Here is a 20,383-nt window from a genome sequence, read left to right as displayed (position 1 = left end):
AGTATGTACCCAAGTTGATCAAGCAATCAATAACAGGATTTAATTGTAAAGGTGTATAAAATTAGAATAACAGTCACTTCTCAGGCACACTAGGGGCCGGTATTCCCATAACTGCAGTAATGGGGGCCCAGGGCAGTAAAGGTATGATGGTACAGACATCATACACTCCTGCGGATCTAGTTAAGGAAAGAGAAGGTATTGTGGCTGTTAGAGAAATCTATATCATCTTTAGGAAGGCGGGATTGCCATATTTTCAGAAAGAATATAGTATATGGATTACTAGGAATAATAAAGAATACCAAGTATCAGCATGGGTAAGGGCATGTAGACAAATAGTACAAGAACAAATTGTAAAGAAGGAGATGTTAGAAGACATCCAGGGACATACAGCTGTAAACTTGCCTCCTACTCAGCCACCCCCAAGTGCACCATCAGACCCACTTAGTCACCCATTAGAAGGGACGTCAGGACAACTACCCCCTGTAAAGGAAATTGTGATATTTTTAATTAAGCAATATATAGCTTTCATAGATAATGTAGAAGTCAATTAGTTAAAAATGACTAACTACAGACCTTCGTAGGTAAAGAAATTCCAATTAGATTAACAGATTTAAAGGATGAGCGGTTATGCTTCAAAAATTTGGATATAACTCACTTTCAGTAAAGATAAGCAAGATAAGCTGTCTGTCCTGCTCTAAGTGAGAAAGATTTACAGATGTCTTTGTTCAATTGGTTGCAGGTCATAGTTACAATTTAAAGGATTTTGTTTATTATTATAGTATGTAACCATAAGAGGGTATGCCATGTTTTATGTATAAATATTAGTATACCAGTTTCAGTAAAACAGAACTGATTAATCTAGACAACAGTGTGAGTCTCAGATCAATTCTCCAGTGTGCACCGTACACCTGAATTAGAAGGGATTTTACTGGTGGCAAAAGGTCTATTGCCTTTAACATACTTAGAGGCCACAGTGAGCTTCGAAAATCTTCCTGAAAAACTGTGAAGGAGTCGGGGAGAGGCAGAACTAGGAACGACAAAACCGCGGTGGGTAGAAGTTTTATTCTGCTCTAAAAGGGTATTTGTTATTTCTGTGTCTTCTAAGATTCATCAGTTTGATGTGAAGGTTCAAGAATACTCACCCTTCTGGTTCTGATAAGATTCATTGTTTGTATTTGTTATATTTTGACATATTGCTTTATATGTGTGTTGTTGAAGAAAGGTGTACAATAATATTTAAATTAGCCACTGAAGGATTTAGAGTTAACAGTATTTGTGCTGGTAGAAATTCGAGAAAGCCTTTTAAATTCAGAGGGTCATTCTATTTTTGGCTATTGGAACTTGAGAATTGCACTGGACTATTTTTAGCTGCAGTCTTATTTTTCATATATTCTCTTTTGCGCCAGATATAATACTTTTTGTATTGGTTGTGCAAAATGAATTAGGAAAAAGAAAAGACAAATTACACATTGTGCATATTTTTTTTTTTAGTTTTTGTTATGTTTCTGTCTTACAACCTGTGAGTGAGAGACAGAGAATGGAATGTCTTCCCCTTCCTATTCTGTGTAAAAGACTTCAGTGAGTTGAGAAAGGGAGGGGGGATATGAGCAGAGGGGGAATGAAGTTGCAGATTCTCTCCCCAGTTTGTTCAGTGTTCAGTGTGAAAGAGAAAGATTTATTTGACAATATATGTGGTTGATAGAAAAAAGGTTTTTCACGTGTGCTTCGGTAATTCAAGAGGAATTGAAACATCTCAGCAGTGGTAACAACCTAATTGAAGCTGAAGCTAATTGAATGCTGGGACTTGTAGTTCCACAACTCTATGCTGTTATAACATATCAGTTATATTTATTTATTTTTCTTCCTCTTTTAGCAAGAAAGAGAGTGTTTTGTGGATTACTGAAAGAATAATCTTTTCTGCTTTTTCATTTTTAAACTTGTATTAGTATAATTTTACCACATTTCTGGATATTGATTTGAAGGGATTTTTGTTAGTAATTTGACTTGTGGTACAATGTTAGGATTCCAGCTAGGTCGTTTAAGCCTATTGTAGGTGCAAATGATTTTTTTTTTTTTTTGGTGTTGCCTCTATGGATAAATGTATGCCTGCTGAAATTATATTCAGTTGAGAGAATGTTAGGTGAACATTTGTGTGTGATTTAATGTCAGACCCCTAGACCAGGTGAATTGAAACCAAAAGAACCTCCTGCCCCACCCGCATACAACGATATGTTGGATGCAGGAGATTCAGTGACACAGGCTATTTCACAGAGTCAAATGAATGAAGCAGCTGTTGAATAAAAACAAGACACTCTTCTAATATGTAGATAACTTATTACCATGTTGCCAAATGAATGACAGGTGTCAGGAAGAGACTACATCATTAATTAACTTCTTAGGGCAGCAAAATTGCAAGGTATTACCCACAAAAATAAAAGCAGCGCAGAGTAAGGTAATATTTTTAGGACATTGCATCTCACAAGGTACCAGACACCTCACACAGGACAGGATAACTGCAATCCAGCAGGTAAAGCCACCACAGAACACCAAGGAATTAAGGGCATTCCTAGGTTTGGTAGAGTACTGCAGGGAATAGATTGCCGGAGCATCCCTCCTAATGCAACACCTCTATGATGCTCTTAGTGAGGTAAAAGGGTCCAGAATACATTTAACTGAATCACAACTAACATTGTTTGAAACATTAAAACAAGCCATTGTGCAGGCACCAGCGTTAGGATTACCACAATATGATAAGCCCTTTACCTTGTTCTGCAATGAATCTAAGGGACATGCACAAGGGGTCCTTTCACAGGTACACTCACATAAACAGAGACCGCTGGCTTACTATTCATTACATCTAGACAGTATCATAAGAGGAGCCCCGTCCTGTATAAGGGCGGTGGCAGCCGCAGCCTTGCTAAAAGATAAGGTGGCAGATATAGTACTAGACCACCCCTTAACTATACAGGTCCCACATGCAGTTACAGAAATACTAAACCAAGCAAGAACAAAGCATCTGTCCACAGCAAGGCTCACTAAGTATGAGGTGTCATTATTAAGTCATGCACATGTAACAATTAAAAGATGCACAGTTTTGAACCTGCTACACTGTTTCCAGTTGAAGCAGGTTCAACAGAGGGGAGAGAGGTGGGTGTGGATCTACCCACCCTTGATGAATCAGAAAGGGAGAAATGTATCAGTACCAGACAAAATACACACAAAAATTTTCCCTTTTCTGAGTCACATGACTGTGCTGAACTAATGAAGCTAGAAATGAAGGAATTAGAAAATGTGACAGATGTCCCTATACCTAATGCAGATTGGAACTTATTTGTTGACGGTTCCAGGTATTATTATGAAGGGTCACCACACACAGGGTATGCTGTGACCACCCTGGAAGAGACTTTGATACAACAACCACTCCCACCTTTCTGCTCAGCACAAGAGGCAGAGTTGCATGCACTCACTGAGGCATGTATAATGGCAGAAAACCAAACAGCTAACATATACACAGACTCCAGGTACGCATATGGTGTGGCCCATGATTTTGGGCCAATATGGAAGAGCAGGGATTTTGTGGGGTCAGCAGGAAAACCTATCAAGCACGCAGAACAGATAAGGGCTCTGTTTAGAGCTCTGCAGCTACCCAGGAAGGTAGCTATATTGAAAGTCCAGGCACACACTAAAGAAAAGACTAGGGAGGCTATGGAAAATGCCAAGGCAGATGCTGCTACTAAACAGGCAGCCCTTATGCCCAGGGTGCAGGTCTGCCATGTGACAGAGGGTGAAAACCCTGTAGAGCCTATAACTCTTGACATACTGCAAAAGTTCCAGGAACAAGTCTCCTCAATAGACAAAAAAGCCTGGGAAAAGGAATGTGCTACATGTCAGGGAGGGCTCTGGAGAACAGATAATAAGTATTGTCTGCCCAGAAGCCTATACCCTATGATGACTTAATTGGCACATGGGCTGGTCCACAATTCTAAAGAAGCTATGACCAATATTGTCTTTCAACATTGGGTAGCACCAGGATTCAATGCAGCTGCTACGGCATATGCAGCAGCCTGTGTGATATGCGGAAAATACAATCCAGGTCAGGTAGTGAAAACACCACAGAAGAACACACCAAAGCCACTGTACCCATTTCAGAGATTGCAGATTGACTATATACAGCTACCTAGGGTAGGAACATATGAGTATGTCCTTGTGTATAAAGATCTATTCTCAAATTGGCCAGAGGCCTGGGCAGTGACTAAGGCAACAGCTAAAAACACTGGCAAGAAACTGATAAGTGAGGTAATTTGCAGGTATGGAATACCTGAAACAATAGAATCAGACCGAGGATCGCATTTTACGGGGGAAGTAATGCAAAATATAATGGAGGATATGGGGATACAGCAAGCCTTTCATACTCCGTATAGGCCGCAGTCAAGTGGAAAAGTGGAAAGATTGAATGGCACATTAAAGTTAAAAATTCAGAAAATGATTGCAGAAACAGGAAAAACCTGGTTAGATTGTCTACCTTTAGCTCTATATTCAGTTAGAACAACACCAGGAAAGAAGCATAAGTTGTCCCCTTATGAAATATTGTTTGGGGGAGCCCCGAAAGGGGGTGTTATTTTCCTCAGCAATTGCAACATAATCATGCAGATCTAACTGATTATTTAATACAGCTTACAAAGATAATGACTAATGTGCATTCTCAAGTTTTCTCCTCCATTCCAGATCCAAATAACGATACAGGAACACATGCCTTGCAACCAGGAGATTGGGTCTACCTAAAAAGGCACATGAGGAAAACTTTGGAACCCAGATTTGATGGTCCATATCAAGTGGTCTTGACTACTCCCACTTCTGTTAAGTTAGGAGGACGAGACACCTGGGTCCACGCATCTCACTGCAAAAAGCTGACAGTGAAAATTGAAGCACCATGAATCCTTTTTGTGTGATAATGTGCATAGCACTAGTAACAGTACAGATAATGTATATACAGATGTATATGCCAGGAAATAAAGTTAAGAAGGTAGACTTAACCAAATGTGCAGGTATGATATGGAATAAATCAAGTAATCAAGAAGAATGTGCGATGGTAGATGTAGGAACAGGAAGTAGTAGAAGAATGATTCCATATTCCTGTTGTAAGTTAAACTTTACATTTACTGGTGGCCATGGGTTTGTAGAAACAGCAGGGAGGAATGAACCCCATCATTTTTGGGCACCAGGGGAAAATGATACTATGACCATAACTAATAGTACTCCCATCATATGCTGCACCGAACCATTTATCAAATTAAAAGGGTATACCCAAGCCTGGATAGAAGCCCTCAAGTGTGTAAATGGCTCCAATAATAATACAGTACCTATAGGAAGGGCATGGAAGGGAATAGGGGATTTGATGATGATGTGTACCAACAGTACTGAGATACCAGGGGAGTATGTACTCATGAAAAGACTATACATATTAGACCCCAAGCCAAGAATCATTAATGATACTCTAATCAAGGTGCCCTCTACTTGCAGAAATATAGGTACTAGGAAATATGCAACCCTGCACACTTTCAATATCACATTCCCTCTTGATCCCATGTGCCAAAATAGGAAGAAAAGGGAGTGGTATGATACATTATTGGGGGCAACAGGTACTGGAATGGGGGTACTTAACAGTATAGACATAGAAACATTGAGTAATAAGATGAGTGCAGCAGGAGAAGATATAAACAAGGTAATCACCATGCAGGCACAGTGGATGCCCACAGTTTTCACGCCTTTGCAGAAACTAATATTATGGGACAAAGAATATTTACAGATATTTAATGCAACATTTTTCAATTCCTTAGGAATAGATGTAAATATCTCCTTGATGTTTAACTGGACTGAATGCTCAATTAAGACACTGTATCAGAAAATACAAAAGAGTAACACTCAAATTCAATTAATGACTAACAATGAACTGGTATATAGAAATATGTTTAATGTAGCTACGCAGCTATGGATTCAAACTGATGGAATGGGTGTGAAGTGTACAGAAAACTGGTGCATAGGAAGTTTTCAGACATAGAGTATACTGAGGACTGAGATAATGTGTAAATTCCTCATATTGCCTGTCCCACTCTATGCCCAGGTCGGTGGAACACAATTATGGACCCCGCAGATAAGAGGGGAGTATATAGATGATAATAACAACACACATAACTTAGGATTGTGTTCAAATACAGACAATGGAATAGTGTGCTCTCAAAACACTCAAGTTTATGAACCTTGTAAGCTAGAACATCCAACTAGTGTCTGTAATTGGGAGCTCCATGACAGGAGAAATGATATGTTTATAGAAGTAGCACCACAAATAGTGTGCTTAGTAACCCATGATAAACAAACTATAGAAATGTATAACTTGACTAACCCATTTTCAGGATGTATCCAAAATGTTACTCATCTAATATGGAGGAATGAGACTTATATATTCTATAAGGATAGGGGAGACAATATATATCAGCAATTTATCCCAATTAAACTACCCTCCTATAACTTGACTATTAATCTTCAGGGGATAATCAATGCTATAAACAACACCCAGAGCCTGGCAGAACATTTGGCACAGGTAAACTATTCAGCTAATCATGCACAAATGCAGACAGTAATAAAAGCATGGGAATTAAAATATGTAGCTCGTCAATTAAAAGATAATCTGCAACAACATTGGTGGGATGTGTTCATAGGTAATTCCCCCACTACAACAGGTATTTTTAAGGTAATGCTCCATCCAATACTGGTAATAATAATGGTTTTGATCCTGTTGATTGTGTGGAATTGTTATTTGTCCTGTAAGTTTTGGAAAATGGTTAATCAGGCCATGACTCCGGTACCAACATATTTTAATCAAACTCAAAAAGTATGTACCTCATGTAAATGGAAGAACCCCTATCAAGCAAAAATAACATGTGTATACTGCAGTGAAATACTGCTAGGGAAAGAATAAATGATGCAAGGATACTTTCTCTTGTGAATGATCAATTCTCTATCTCCATGGAGACTTTAGGTCAAAGTCGGGATAAATGTAGCTTGAGATTAAGTAGCCCTGTATCATGACATGATAGGAAGGGTCAGGAAACACATGTATATTTGTTTAATGTAATAAAAAGAGGGGATTGTGAGAGTATAAAATAATTGATAGTTATTAAGATGTACAAATATATGGTAAATGCCTTAAAAAAACTATACAGAGCTACGCTTTGAAGAAAAAAAACAGATGCTTCCTATGAAACAGACAGCAACAGGATCCAGACTGACGGAAGCAGCTAGCAGGAAAAGCATGTAATGCTGAACAGAGGATGTGGGCTTATATGTATATTTGCTGAGCTAAAGAGATTTCCTTATATGTCCTTGTCGTTAACCAGTTAATGCTGGTCACTATGTATAATAAAGGATCAGCTTGCATGGACCCTCAGAGCTGAATTTGAAACTGCAACACCTCGTTTGTGTTTCATTTCTCCACTTTGCTGTCGACGGCAAAATACCACATAGGAAATCAGGTTATCAGAGATTGATAGTAGGGGCACTAAGCCTCGGTAACCCGACAAAAGTGAACACAATTTGCGTTTTTCTTTTTTTTTTAAATGAATGGAAATTGCATGCATATTCACCCTATTCAAGTACAAGCAGATCTGAAGAAAGTTTCCAATTATATACGAGTATACGTACGCTCTGTCTATATGGCACTTGCCGGATGCAGACAGGCACAACCCATATATTAAATACATTATTAAATATTAAATATTAAATACAACACCTGTTAATAATATAATCACTAATAAAAATACATTTTAAAAAAAAAGTTAAATTTTTTTTAACATGAAATGTTTTTAATGCAAACTATATATAAAATGTATTTTTAAAGAACATGTATTGCAAACACATGTTCTGGCATGCATAAGTGACTGTCATCACTATCAATCGACACAACTGTCCTGTAGCTGGTGCAAGTGATACAGCTAAAAAACAAGGACAAATGTGCGTGCGCCCAATCTCGGCCCGCACTTATTTTACATTGCCTACGTACATATGTCCCTCCCCCATTCACCCTACGAATTGTAGGCTGTTTTAAGTGTCATTTGTAGTTGAAAATGAATGCATGTACCTGCTTTCGCTGGCGTACAGTCTGTTTCTGAGCACGTGCAGAGCAATTTCATGCAAAATATATTACACAATGGGACTTACATTTTTAATAACCCAGGCCCATAGAGAATTACTTTTAATCTAGTTTATCTATTTATCTAAAATACATAAGAAATGTCATAAGTGGGTAGACATATACTTTAAGAAAAATATTGCAGTAATATTCCCCATGACATTCATAAAAGAACCTTTTTGTTTAAACTTTAAATTATGATTATTTAAACTCATAGACATTTAGATGAAACTTTATCTAAAAGAGAGATATGTTAAAATAGTGTAAACAACAAAAAAATCAAACGTGAATAAGCATTAACACAAACAAAAGGTTTTAAGATTGTTGTTTATTTGTAATGGAGTCAGTAGGGTATTTTATTTTCTTAATATTTATAATTAGTTCTACAAGTACATGCTTACTGAAATAAATGACTCCTGTGCCTTTTTGTTGTTAAGGTCTAAATTTGCGGATTTTTAATTATATCAAGTCACATTTTATGTTGTCTAGAATAAAGTAATTTGGTTTTAAAATTAAATGAGCACCTTTTAAGCATAGCAAAGAAAGACACAGATGTTAAATTTGATTTTATTTCTAACTCTAAGATTGAAATTCTGTGTTAATATGCATAAGTACAGTCTAGGGAGTCGTAAAATACAGGAATATTTTCATTAGAAGTCGGCTCTGAAACTTTGGTTAGAAAGATGCATGATCTATCAAACTGCAACAACGCACCTATTGAATTGATCCATACAAGATAAAAGAAAAGCTTGTTAGAAACAAGAACAAATAATGTGTGTGGGCAAACACACATAAAAAAATTAAAAAGTTATTTCCTAATAGCATTTAACAAACATTTGTTATGATAAAAAAAAGTTTAAAATAATGTTAGCTAGTTAATGTTACTCTAAGTTAAGTATATTCTCCGAGTAAATGAGTGAAAAGGACATAGGATCCGATTTAGATATGACACAGGTACATTTTTGTGGTGAAATTATATGCACTTCCATACTGCGCATTCACACAATATGGTTCCGTATTTAGCTTTGTGAATGTCTTAGACTTGCGACCCCTTACACTCAGAGAGGCAGAATGGAACAGTCAAGTGTAAGCTTAGTACAGTCAGGACATGTACATATATGTGAACGCAAGGCCCCCTGCAGATGCAACCTAATTAGACTTGGACAACCCCCCAAGATATTCTCCTTAGAGGCATAACTTTTGTGGTTACTTGAGGCCTTTTATTAAGATAATGATGATGATGACACCAGCAGCACACTCTAATCACTTATGATTGGCTGCTTGCATTATGACCACCAGCTCAGTCTTGTAGCAGCTATATTATGTCATACTGTGTTGCTTATTCTAATTTCTTTTTTTCTCATTATCATTTCCCTTTTGATAGCTGCGGGTAAGAAGATTTCCAATTAATTTATCAAGTGGTAAATGACAGATGTAATAGTATTTCATTCCATTTCGCATTTATTAGTAACAGCATCAGGACACTATTCTCTCGTATGTATATGACACTTCATTACATGATATTGTGTGTGAATAATTCAACTATGACATTTAGTTCTACCACTGTTAATCTGCATCGCTCCGGTATTGTAAGGCACAAGGATGCACATTTGTACGCATGACATACACCTGATGTAGAATTCTATTGTTGCAACAGAAATTTTATGTGTATATTTAGGGCGCAAAAGGGCCATAATAACTATTAGTATTCTTTGCTTATGTTTATCCATTTGCAATGTTAGCCATATTATCTAACGCAAAGGTGTGCGGTCTGTTGGTTAGGAACCCAAATCTGCTTTGTGGTTCCTCTATGTAATTAGGAATAGAGGAACCTTCCCCTACAGAATCCATTTCAAACTGCTCACCCTCACCTACAAGGCCCTCTCCCACTCCTCTGCCCCAATGCCTAATGGAAGAGCACCAAAAAAATAAAAACACTATATGAGTGACAGTTATTTCTCATTTAGTGTTTTAGGCACCCCCTAAACCTTGGTGCCCAGACAACTTCCAATAGTCAGCATGTGATAATGCTGACCATGTCTCCAGGCCTTTTTTTCTTTATATCACTTTAATAATCTAACATCTAAAAATGAAATTTTGTTTATTGCACTGCACCGTTAAAAACAAAATACTATAGAGCATTAGACACTACAACATACATTAAAAAGAATAAAAGATCTATATGTAAGAATTCAATATTGTATACATTAGTAAAAATTAGAGATATGTGCTGACTGTCATGTTTTAGTTTCGGAACAAATGTCAGTTCTAACCCGCATTTGTGTTACTGCTTTGCTACTGGCTTTACGAAAGGTTTTGGCTTTGGTTTTGGATCTGGAATTAATTAAAAAAATGTAAAAATTGTTAAAATAATGCCATTTTCAGCAGTTCTTGCTGTAATATTAATATTTATAGCATTAACTTTCATTTCCAGTCGTTTCCGGTCTAGTTTCTAATAATCCCTTTACAACTGTCCCAATTTTCTCCAATGTTAAATAAATAGCCCTACAGACCCCAATGTAAATTAGGCAAAAGGTCACAGTTTTATTTAAGCAAAAATGTTGGCGGAGAGAGCAATGCGAGTCCGCTAACAATTAATAGCAAAACTAAACAGTGGAAGGTTGCCATTACACCACTGGTAACAGAATATAATCCTTTACGATATTACAGCTTCCTAGTAACTGTGATAAGGTTTTATAACTAGTAGGAGAGGTCTTCACCTGTAGCAGCCACCTTTCCCATAGAGTTGGACACACTCACAGGTACATGGATGCCCCTAAAACTTAACTCAACATAGTAAAGCTTATGAGCAGGAACTGGTAGCATGTCTTTTTTTAACTATAAATTACACTGAATGAATGACACTTTCAAAATGAAGAAGTATGGAAAAATAGAAAAGATTAGAATATAATAATATATAATGCTTTTTGGGGGTATGCAGCTACATGCTGATCCTCATACACAAACACCATTTTTTGCAATATGAATGTCACTGAATAACTCTTCCAAAATTGACCAGTACTGAAAAATAGAAAAGATTAGAATATATAGCATTTTGGGGGGAAGTGCAGCTGCATGCTCACCATCTCAAACACTCTTAAATATAGATTTCACTGAATTACCCTTTAACAATATATACTGTTTTTTGGAGTGTGCAGCTGCTGATGAACCTCACCTGCAAACACCCTTTTTTATATGAATGTCACTGAATGAGCCTTTCAAAACTGACAAGTATTGAGAAATACTTGTGCAACTGCTGCTGAATCTCACACGTAAACACCCAGTTTTTACAAAATTGTTTCAGTTGTCTTTCAGTTGTCACAAAAGATAACTTTCACTAGAGAAACTTAAGTTTTAAAAGAAATAAATATATTTGTTTTATGGATACTGCTTCTAATAGACAACAAAAGCACACTGTTTTTCACCATGAAATAAAAATATATTACTTAGTTCAGAATGATATCTATCTAACTCAGCTTGTATGTACTATCTAGTAATATTATATATATGCAATGCATTAGCACCAATCAGTAGCCACTAGTCTGTAAAAAAAATATGAAATTAAAAGCAATTAATTAATAAACTATTCTAGCTCTAATCTCCACTGGACTGCTTTACAATAATGACACAATTCTATTGCTTTCCTATGTCCCTCATTCACCCTTAACGCTATTTTCTGAGCAGAGCACTGCAGCTCACGCTATCTGTTCTAAAATGGCACTTGAGAAAATGAGGGAGAACTATATATACAAAATATGGTGATCCAAAACTTGCGAGAGTTTTGCAAACATTTTTTTCTTGGAAATAATGCTCTGCCTCGTTTTGAGATCCGAGTTTGGCAGGAGAAACTGAGTCACAGCTGAGTTTCACTCAGATCCCCAATGTTGGATCATGTCGGATTTCACATAATCCAAACCGCTCATTTTTAGTAAAAGTAAAATAAATATTTTTGAAACAATACTAAAAAGAGATGCAAAGTATTTGGTTTATAACATATTTAGCTCTATCAGTACATACTTAATAATTACAATGATTTTAATACTGGCTCTATACCAGCTACATAGTAAACAAAAAATAAATAAGGTTTTCAATGTATGATTATAATCAAAAACGTGATAACCTAATAAAAATGTCCCAATAAGCCCATATGGTGATCCGAAATGATGCCACTGAGTCTGGTTTCTTTTTAGATCTAATCAATAAATGGTGAACATATTAAAAACATTGAAAAACATCAATATAGTGAATTATTATTTGAAAAAATATAGGAGCAATTCCCAGATTAAAGATGTCTTTATTAAATTTGCTCAAAACCAGAAACACAAGATTGTGTGTATCTTGTTTTGAGCCACCCTGATTCACAAAGTGTACAGTTTTTCCTCAAATTGAGAGATTGATTAAATGCATATCCATTTCCAAACGCTTGCAGTGTAGTGCAATGCCAATTGGTGACAGGGAACTCACTTTCAGTGCCTAATGATAATTTTTTCTTTACAATACTAAATATCAACACATAAACTTGCACCGGGCTCACAGCCTCTTAAAGGCACATCTAAAAATTATTAGAACTATAACTAGGACTTAACTTTTGTGTGCATGCCTTTACTGTATTGCATGAACATGTTAATGCCTGTGAATCATTCTCCAAGTAAAAGGGTCCGTAAATGCAATAATATAACTCTATAAAATTTGAGTGCAAGTTATTCTCTAATAAACAGTGCATCAAAGATCATTGTTACATTGCTCAAATGGGCTTATATCAAGCTCTAAATAAAGCTCTTAATGTGCCATCCACTTTGTGCCATCAGTTTTGCAAGTTTAACTCTATTCTTTTCTGCCATATAGATCTGCTTCAAAATAAATTATTTTTAATCCATTATGGGAGTGTCGGGACATTGAAACTACTTATTGAGGAACAGACAATTGCGCTTGTGTTAAACTAGAGAAAAGTCTTTATAAAATAAAAAGTCACTTTTATAAAAGTCCCAATCTTGGATTATTAAACTCTGTCCGATTCCAATCTTTTCTCTTAATGTGTTCAATATTCTAAGACAATGTAGACAACTTGTAATATCTGTTAATTGTTACATTCCATTTTGTACATAATATCATTGAAAGAGCATTAAAAAATGTATGAGTATTTCAATGTATCTATTGAACAACGCATAAGTACTATTCAATCTTGTGCTGACATAGAGCACCAATAGTGATAAAATATGTGATCCCACATATTCTCTTCTTAAATTATCCCTTTAAGACCAGAAATAATACTTTTGCCTCTAAAAGTGACGCCATTTATAGCTGCCGTCATGTTATGTCATCGGAATTCTTGCAAATCCCTTTAATAAACATTTGGCTTTACAACTGTGTAGGAAAACAGATGGTTGGGTACTCCGTTTTGGGGTAAGTCTTATCGGTTTCTGGTTGTCGGTATTACGTACCCAAACCGGGTAAAATTAATGACAGAGTAGCTGCAAAAATGCATGGCAGTTGTGAAAGTAATAATTAACAAAAAAATATATATTATAAATTACAAATTCATATAATACTAATACAGAACTAATCTAAGTTTGTGTGTCTGTACTTTTAAGAGGAAAAGTACTGACCTTTCTTTTACATATTACACAATAGGGGAGAATAATGAGGTATATCAAGAAATAAACTTTTTGTAAATTTCCATGATCTTCCTTATTTTACAATGGCAGAACAAGGCCAAGGACATATTTGCTCAAAATAAATTCAAAAAGACCCTTCCAAGAACAAATCACTTTAATGAAGTTTATTGATAGAGGCTTTGAGTGATGTCAGCATGATGTAAATTTGGGAGGGTCTAGTTTTGGCAATGCTAAGAATGAATTTTCTATAAAAGAATGAGCTAACCAAACGTACATTGTCAATTTGCATTTGAGACCCTGGGCGTATGTCTTCTTCGTCCAGTAAGGTGTATATCTATGTATCATATCTTTGAATAAAGAATAGAAATATTATATTTTTTGAAAACCTACTCATCTCAATTATTAAAGAGAAGATTAGAGAAATCTTACTCAGCTGGGGGCTTTTGTCCAACTTTCACATGTTACCCTTTGCTCTGTTCATCACCGCCTCGTCAGGAGGGGAGACGCTGAAGATGCTGACCAGAACACTTGGTGGGTATCAGATGTGTTTTATATCTGTACTCAGAAGTGTTTTCGGGGTGGTAAGTGAACAGAGGGAAGAGTGGCTGGTAGCTGAAAGGTAAAAAAAACAAGGAAAATATTGTTGTTAATGTGTTTCTGCAGAAACTATTATTTTTAAATGTGTTCATTTTGCGTTATGGACCAGCCATCCATAACTGGCAAAAGACATTAAGTTTAGTGCTTTAATACTGTTTATACTTGTTTGCAAAGTTAAGAGATGTGACTTGCAAAGTTAAGGTGTTACTATGTGATTAGAAATACCTGTACCTCGTGATGGAAGTGTCCCTTGAGGCTGATGAAATCTCTAATCAGGAAATGATTGCCAAGGATAGGAAAGGTAGCACAATGCAAAAGTGTGACTAGAGAGTCTCAATCCTGATTATATGAGATTCTGTGAAAGTGGTGCAGAAATGACAAAGAGGTCATAAAATGTGTTTTCCAGAGATTGGAACTTTTAATGTTGAACCCTAGATGTAGTGAGGGATAAAATACTCTTATAAGAGTAAAGTTAAGAATAAGACAGTTAAAATATCATTTAAATGTTAGTTTTTAATAACTGATATGAGCAGTCAAAATTCTATAAAATTCAGAAAGCATAAAAAACAATACAGCGCACGCGCTTGTGTATATATACAGCCCTTGTATTCTCACGTTTCAGTTCCCCCTGAATCTCTGAATGTTTTTTTTATATCATGATGATTTCTGCCTGTGTTACTAAATCTGTCCATTGTGAATATAATGTTGGTTGCATGTAGAATGTTTACTACATGCATATTGTCTATTGTAACTTGAGAATTTTGTGAGTATTTCATATGAACAGAGGCTAGAAATGATCCGTCTGTCTCCTAGGAGACAGACGGAGGTGTAAATATGTATATGTGTAAATAAGTCTATTTGTGAAGACAGTAGAATAAAGACAGTCTGATTTTTTTGTTGTTCTTGTTAAGACTTGTGCAACAAATTTGGTTTTAAAATCTAGATAAATGCATTCCGTTATAAAGACCGAGCCAAGCGCCTAAATTTCTCAGCAGCATATTTCTGCTTCTGATTTTAAATTTGATCTTGTGAATGCAAATTCTAGAGGTTTTTTTTATTTGTGTATATTTGAGTGAAACAGATGGTTTTAATAATGTGGCCAAATGTTAAAAGTTACCTTTAATGTCAGAACGGCAGGGAGATAGAAAAAGTTAAACAGTTTTAAGATTAAGCAAAATGCTTGTGATTGATTCTTGTAAGTTGTATTTGTATTTTTGTCAGAAATAGTTGTTGAATATCATAAACGATTGCTAGAAATAAGCTGGTTTTATAAATTTGGAAGATGTCCAGATTAAATTTAATATTTAAAGAACTTTTTATGGATGTAGTAAGAGAACAAACAGCATTTGTCAGTGTTAGAGCGGCATAGAGGCATGATATGAATTCTTAAGCAAGCTCTTTAATATGTTTTAAATATGGTTTTGCAAATGTAATGTATGTTAGAATATTTTAAGAGGGATTGCCCAATACTTTTGGCACGCCAGCGTTACAATCCATGCCCAGTGTGAACCGAGTCTTCAATTATAAAACACAATGTGTTTTTTTAACTTTGAGAATATGCCGTGCTGTTTAAAGTAGTATATTTGTAATTTGAAATATGGCTACAAAACCTGTGTTTTATGTTAGTGTTATCGGAAAGTAATTGTTTTGCTTTGAAAATAGCATATGTATAGTGATACACAGTGGGATCCTAAACTGTGTCAGTTTTTCATTTGTTTGTATTTTTCCCCATATCTTTCCTCCTGTCTCTCTCGTCCTATGGAGTTAGGTGAATGTTCCAAGAGGAGGAGCTCAGCATATATAAATTTTCTGTGTTCTGAGCCCGAACACAGTCTTTTGTACCACAAAACGGACAAATGACTGGACCTCTCCCTACATTTTGATGCAGATCTATTTATTACAGTCATAGAATTTTGTAGCGCTCTTATTACTAATATGTACTAATAAATACTAATAAGAACTATTCACAATAATTTCTTTTTGCTTTTACAAAAATAAATTATTTTACAGGGGGGGTTCAATATACTTGGATTCATCCTCCTGGTTTTATAGAATTTTTTTTTATAATGTTTGCAGAATAATTTGCAATCTTTTGTACCCACAGATGGTTCTGTCAAGAATATGTGAATTATTATCTGCTGTGAGGATACTAAACAGCTATTTTGTTTTCTTGCAGAAGTATCCAAGGAGAAGATTCAGTTATGCACCGACAAGGTTAAATTGTTTGACACCTGGCCAGAAACATTTAGATTTCCTAAAGGGTGGTCCTGATATTTAAACACCCTCTATCTCATAAAAAAAGCAGTACATTCATTTCTTGGTATGTCACAACTCTGTTGTCAGTGGATACCAGGATTTTCGGCCATAGCTATATGCCAGATAAAGTTGAACACACTCCTGAAATCATTGAGGCATTTGAAGAGATTGAAAGACTCTTGGCCTCTACCCTGGCATCAAAATTTTCAATTATAAGAAAACTTTCCAGTTGTACTGTACTTATGAGAACACTGTTTAGGATGTTTAGAAGTTCCAACACACATTCATAGACCCATGGATTATTTCTCTGCACAATTAGATAGGTAGCAAAAGCATTACCTTCATGTTCAAGGTTTATAGGGGTTGGGTATACTTCAACGATGATGAGAAATCCGACACAGAGAGGACCTACAAAAAAAAAACAATTTGAGGAAAAAACGACTGGAATATACACAGACTTACCTGAAAACTCTGCAGATATCTGATGGCAGCAGAAGGCTGACCGGACCTCCTTCTGAATGGACAGCTCTCCGGCAGTAGTGTCTGACATCAGTGCGACCTGTATGAATTTTAATTTAAAGCGGGAATGTTGGGACCCCGCAGTTTAAGTGTTTAAACACTTAGGGGTATATTTACTAAAGTGCGGGTTTGGAAAAGTGGAGATGCTGCCTATAGCAACCAATCAGATTCTTGCTGTCATTATGTAGAATGTACTAAATAAATGACAGCTAGAAACTGATTGGTTGTTATAGGCAACACCTCCACTTTTTCAAACCCACAGTTTAGTAAATCTAGCCCTTAACCTGCAGGGTCCCATCATTACCGCTTTAAATTACAATTTATGCAGGTCGCACTGACGTCAGACACTACTGCCGGAGAGCTGGTGGTCCACTCAGCTTTCTGCTGCCATCGGATATCTGGTTAGTTTTCAGGTAAGTCTGTGCATATTCCAGTCGTTTTTCTTTGTAGGTCTTCTCTGTGTGTCGGATTTCTCGTCATCTCTGAAGCGATTTCCACCGGTTTATAGACATAGCAGTTATTGTTGTGGGAAAGACACAGGATACTGTGTTGAAGCATGGGATACATTTGTTTGTACCTAGTTTTGTTGCACAACTCCTGAATAGTGCACATGTGCAGACATGTGTCTGTAGCAAGGTTTATACAATGGGAAATGAAAATTAAATTAAATTGCATTACTCCTACTAACATTATAATACACAAATGTTAGAATCTCAATCCTGCCACATTGCCCTTTGTAACCTCCCAAGATGAGAAAGAAAGTCAGCATGATTGTTTAACTACATGAGTCAAAGTTTTTACTGTATGACCAGACATTTCTGAGACTACTTTGGAGAATCCAGATTTAAATTTTCTTTACTGATGGAAGTTGTCATAGACAAACACATGATGGTTCATTAGTGACAGGATATCCAGTCACTACACAAGACAAGATGAGGTAATTGAAGCTAAGTCATTAGGCTTACACTTGCAATCACAGACTCAGTTAATGATTTCTCATGACATTGTCGTAGGTACTCAAATGTGTTTTGCGACAATGGCAGGATAAATCTACATTAAATTAAATTAATATATGAAAATTGAAACAATGTCATAAAACAGAGAATGGAATTTTGGTAGATTTGGAAAATAGACCAGTAGCACCAAAAATGTTACCAGCTCTTGCAAAGAGTGCTCATGAGTTAGTAGTATACATGGGAGCAGATAATATGATTAGTATTGTAATATATTTTTGGTGTGCCCAGAATTTACTACAGTTGCTAAGTCTAAATGTGAAACATGTATAATTTGTCTTAAGAACAAATCGGGCATTTGCCTAATATAACCTTTCCAAATGTTACAAGTTGGTTTATTGATTTTATTCAATTGAGAAAGATAAGTAGAGGGTTACAGCATGTGATAGGTTGTACCAATATCTTTGCAATTCACTGCTGATAAGATTTTGAAAGAAAGTTGAAAGAATAAATGTGTTGCCTATCTATCTATCTATCTATTTCCCCATGTATATGACGCTCCACTGTATAAGACGCACCTATATAAATCATGTGAAAAAATTGAGGATAAACATTATCCTCAATTTTTTCACAGAGTATTTGTGCAACTTATACAGAGGCGGGACAATGCTATAGTGAATTCTGATTTACCCTGTCAGATGATTCCTCTGTCTGGTAAAGTCTTCTGTCTTCTCTCTGTCTGATCCTGATGCTGGAAACCCAATTAAGGTCCTCTCTGCGATGTCCGGATGTCCTTTCAGGACCTTGTCAAGGTCCTGAAAGGACATCTGGACATCGCAGATAGGACCTTAATCGGGTTTCCAGCATCAGGATCAGACAGAAAGAAGACCTATCACTTGCTACTGATTGTCACGGATACATCTGAAACGTTGTTTTCTGCTTTCTTCTGTCTGTGTTTTGGCATATGATCAGGAATTATGAACATTGGTTTATACTGTTTATACCAGCCTGACATGATGAACACTTTGTATTTATATTTCTGTATACAGCAATACTGACTGTCTGGATGATCTGTACCAGTTAGCACTACTAGATTTGGCGCCATCATCCCTCTTTCTACATTTACAATACTTATTTCTCGATCGGAGTACCATCCGAAAATTAAGAGAGAGGCTGCCTACTCTTATGAAGAATAGTGTACACCAAGATTGGTGATCTATATTATTATTTACTCTCTTATTTCGAGTTTGAGTGCCAGTATTTATTATATCTAATAATACACATATATATATATTTATATATATATATATATATATATATATAATAGCTAAGCTTGCAAAAGAAACAGGAATGGCACTTCCTTTAGTGCACCCTAATATTAGAATCACATCTAAACCTCTACTCAGTCGCTCTCCATATGAACTGATATTTGAACATCAGCCAAGATATATTACTTATTGTGAGGATACCACCCTTAGCTGGGATGGCAGTTACCCTCTGTGGGATTCAACTCACTCGGTTAGACCAGAATATATCCAATATAAGACTTTATTACAACAGCACAACACCACAAGACGTTCACAAGTTACAGGGTAAATGGTAGCATGTATCCTCCAGCAGCCTCTTGAAATCAGCACTCCAAAGTAATAACCTCGGTCTCTTTCAGAGTCTTATCCTCCAGCAATATTACCACTACCATTTAGCAAAACAGTTATGGTGTCTCCCAACCTGGGTTACTGGCTCACACCAACCCTGTTCTGGTAGGGTTCCCTCCAGCGGCACCACAATGCCTGGCCTAGAGTCCTTTTCGCTGATGCCTTGTACACCAGGATCCTCCAAGCTAGAATAGCTCTCCTGGCATCCTGCTCTCTCTATCTTCTTCCCTGTATACACAGGAAGTAGGGTCAAATGTCTCAAACCATCTCCCCCTTACAGCAGAACCACTTTAGCAGCTAGACATACTGTCCCTGTTACCTTGATTATACAATAGAATGGCTAAACTCAATTAGCTATTTTGGCTGGATACACTAAACATGAGGTTACAATATTACACCAGGGTATGACACTGCACGCTTACATGAAACAATAGGACTTTTAACACATTGTATCAGCATTGTATTACACCATCTGAATCTGTGATACATTTTGATCAAATAACATTTATATTGATACATTTTGATACATTTCCCAATGCTATTTCACACAATATATTACTGTGGAGGCACACTGCATATCTTGTACGAGTTCTAACCTCATTA

The 20,383-nt window shown here is 36.3% G+C and overlaps 1 long non-coding RNA gene across 1 annotated transcript; it reads left to right on the top strand.

Moving 5' to 3' along the window:
• The first annotated feature begins 808 nt into the window (after window positions 1-808).
• LOC142107879 (uncharacterized) lies at window positions 809-4,944 on the top strand. The gene is made up of 2 exons (XR_012680030.1): window positions 809-1,047; window positions 4,726-4,944. It is a non-coding gene; the product is annotated as an uncharacterized LOC142107879 (long non-coding RNA).
• The last annotated feature ends 15,439 nt before the right edge of the window (window positions 4,945-20,383 follow it).

This window comes from Mixophyes fleayi, chromosome 1 (assembly GCF_038048845.1).
Source record: "Mixophyes fleayi isolate aMixFle1 chromosome 1, aMixFle1.hap1, whole genome shotgun sequence".
NCBI classification, from domain to species: domain Eukaryota; kingdom Metazoa; phylum Chordata; class Amphibia; order Anura; family Limnodynastidae; genus Mixophyes; species Mixophyes fleayi.
This window is presented reverse-complemented; position numbering and strand designations above follow the sequence as displayed.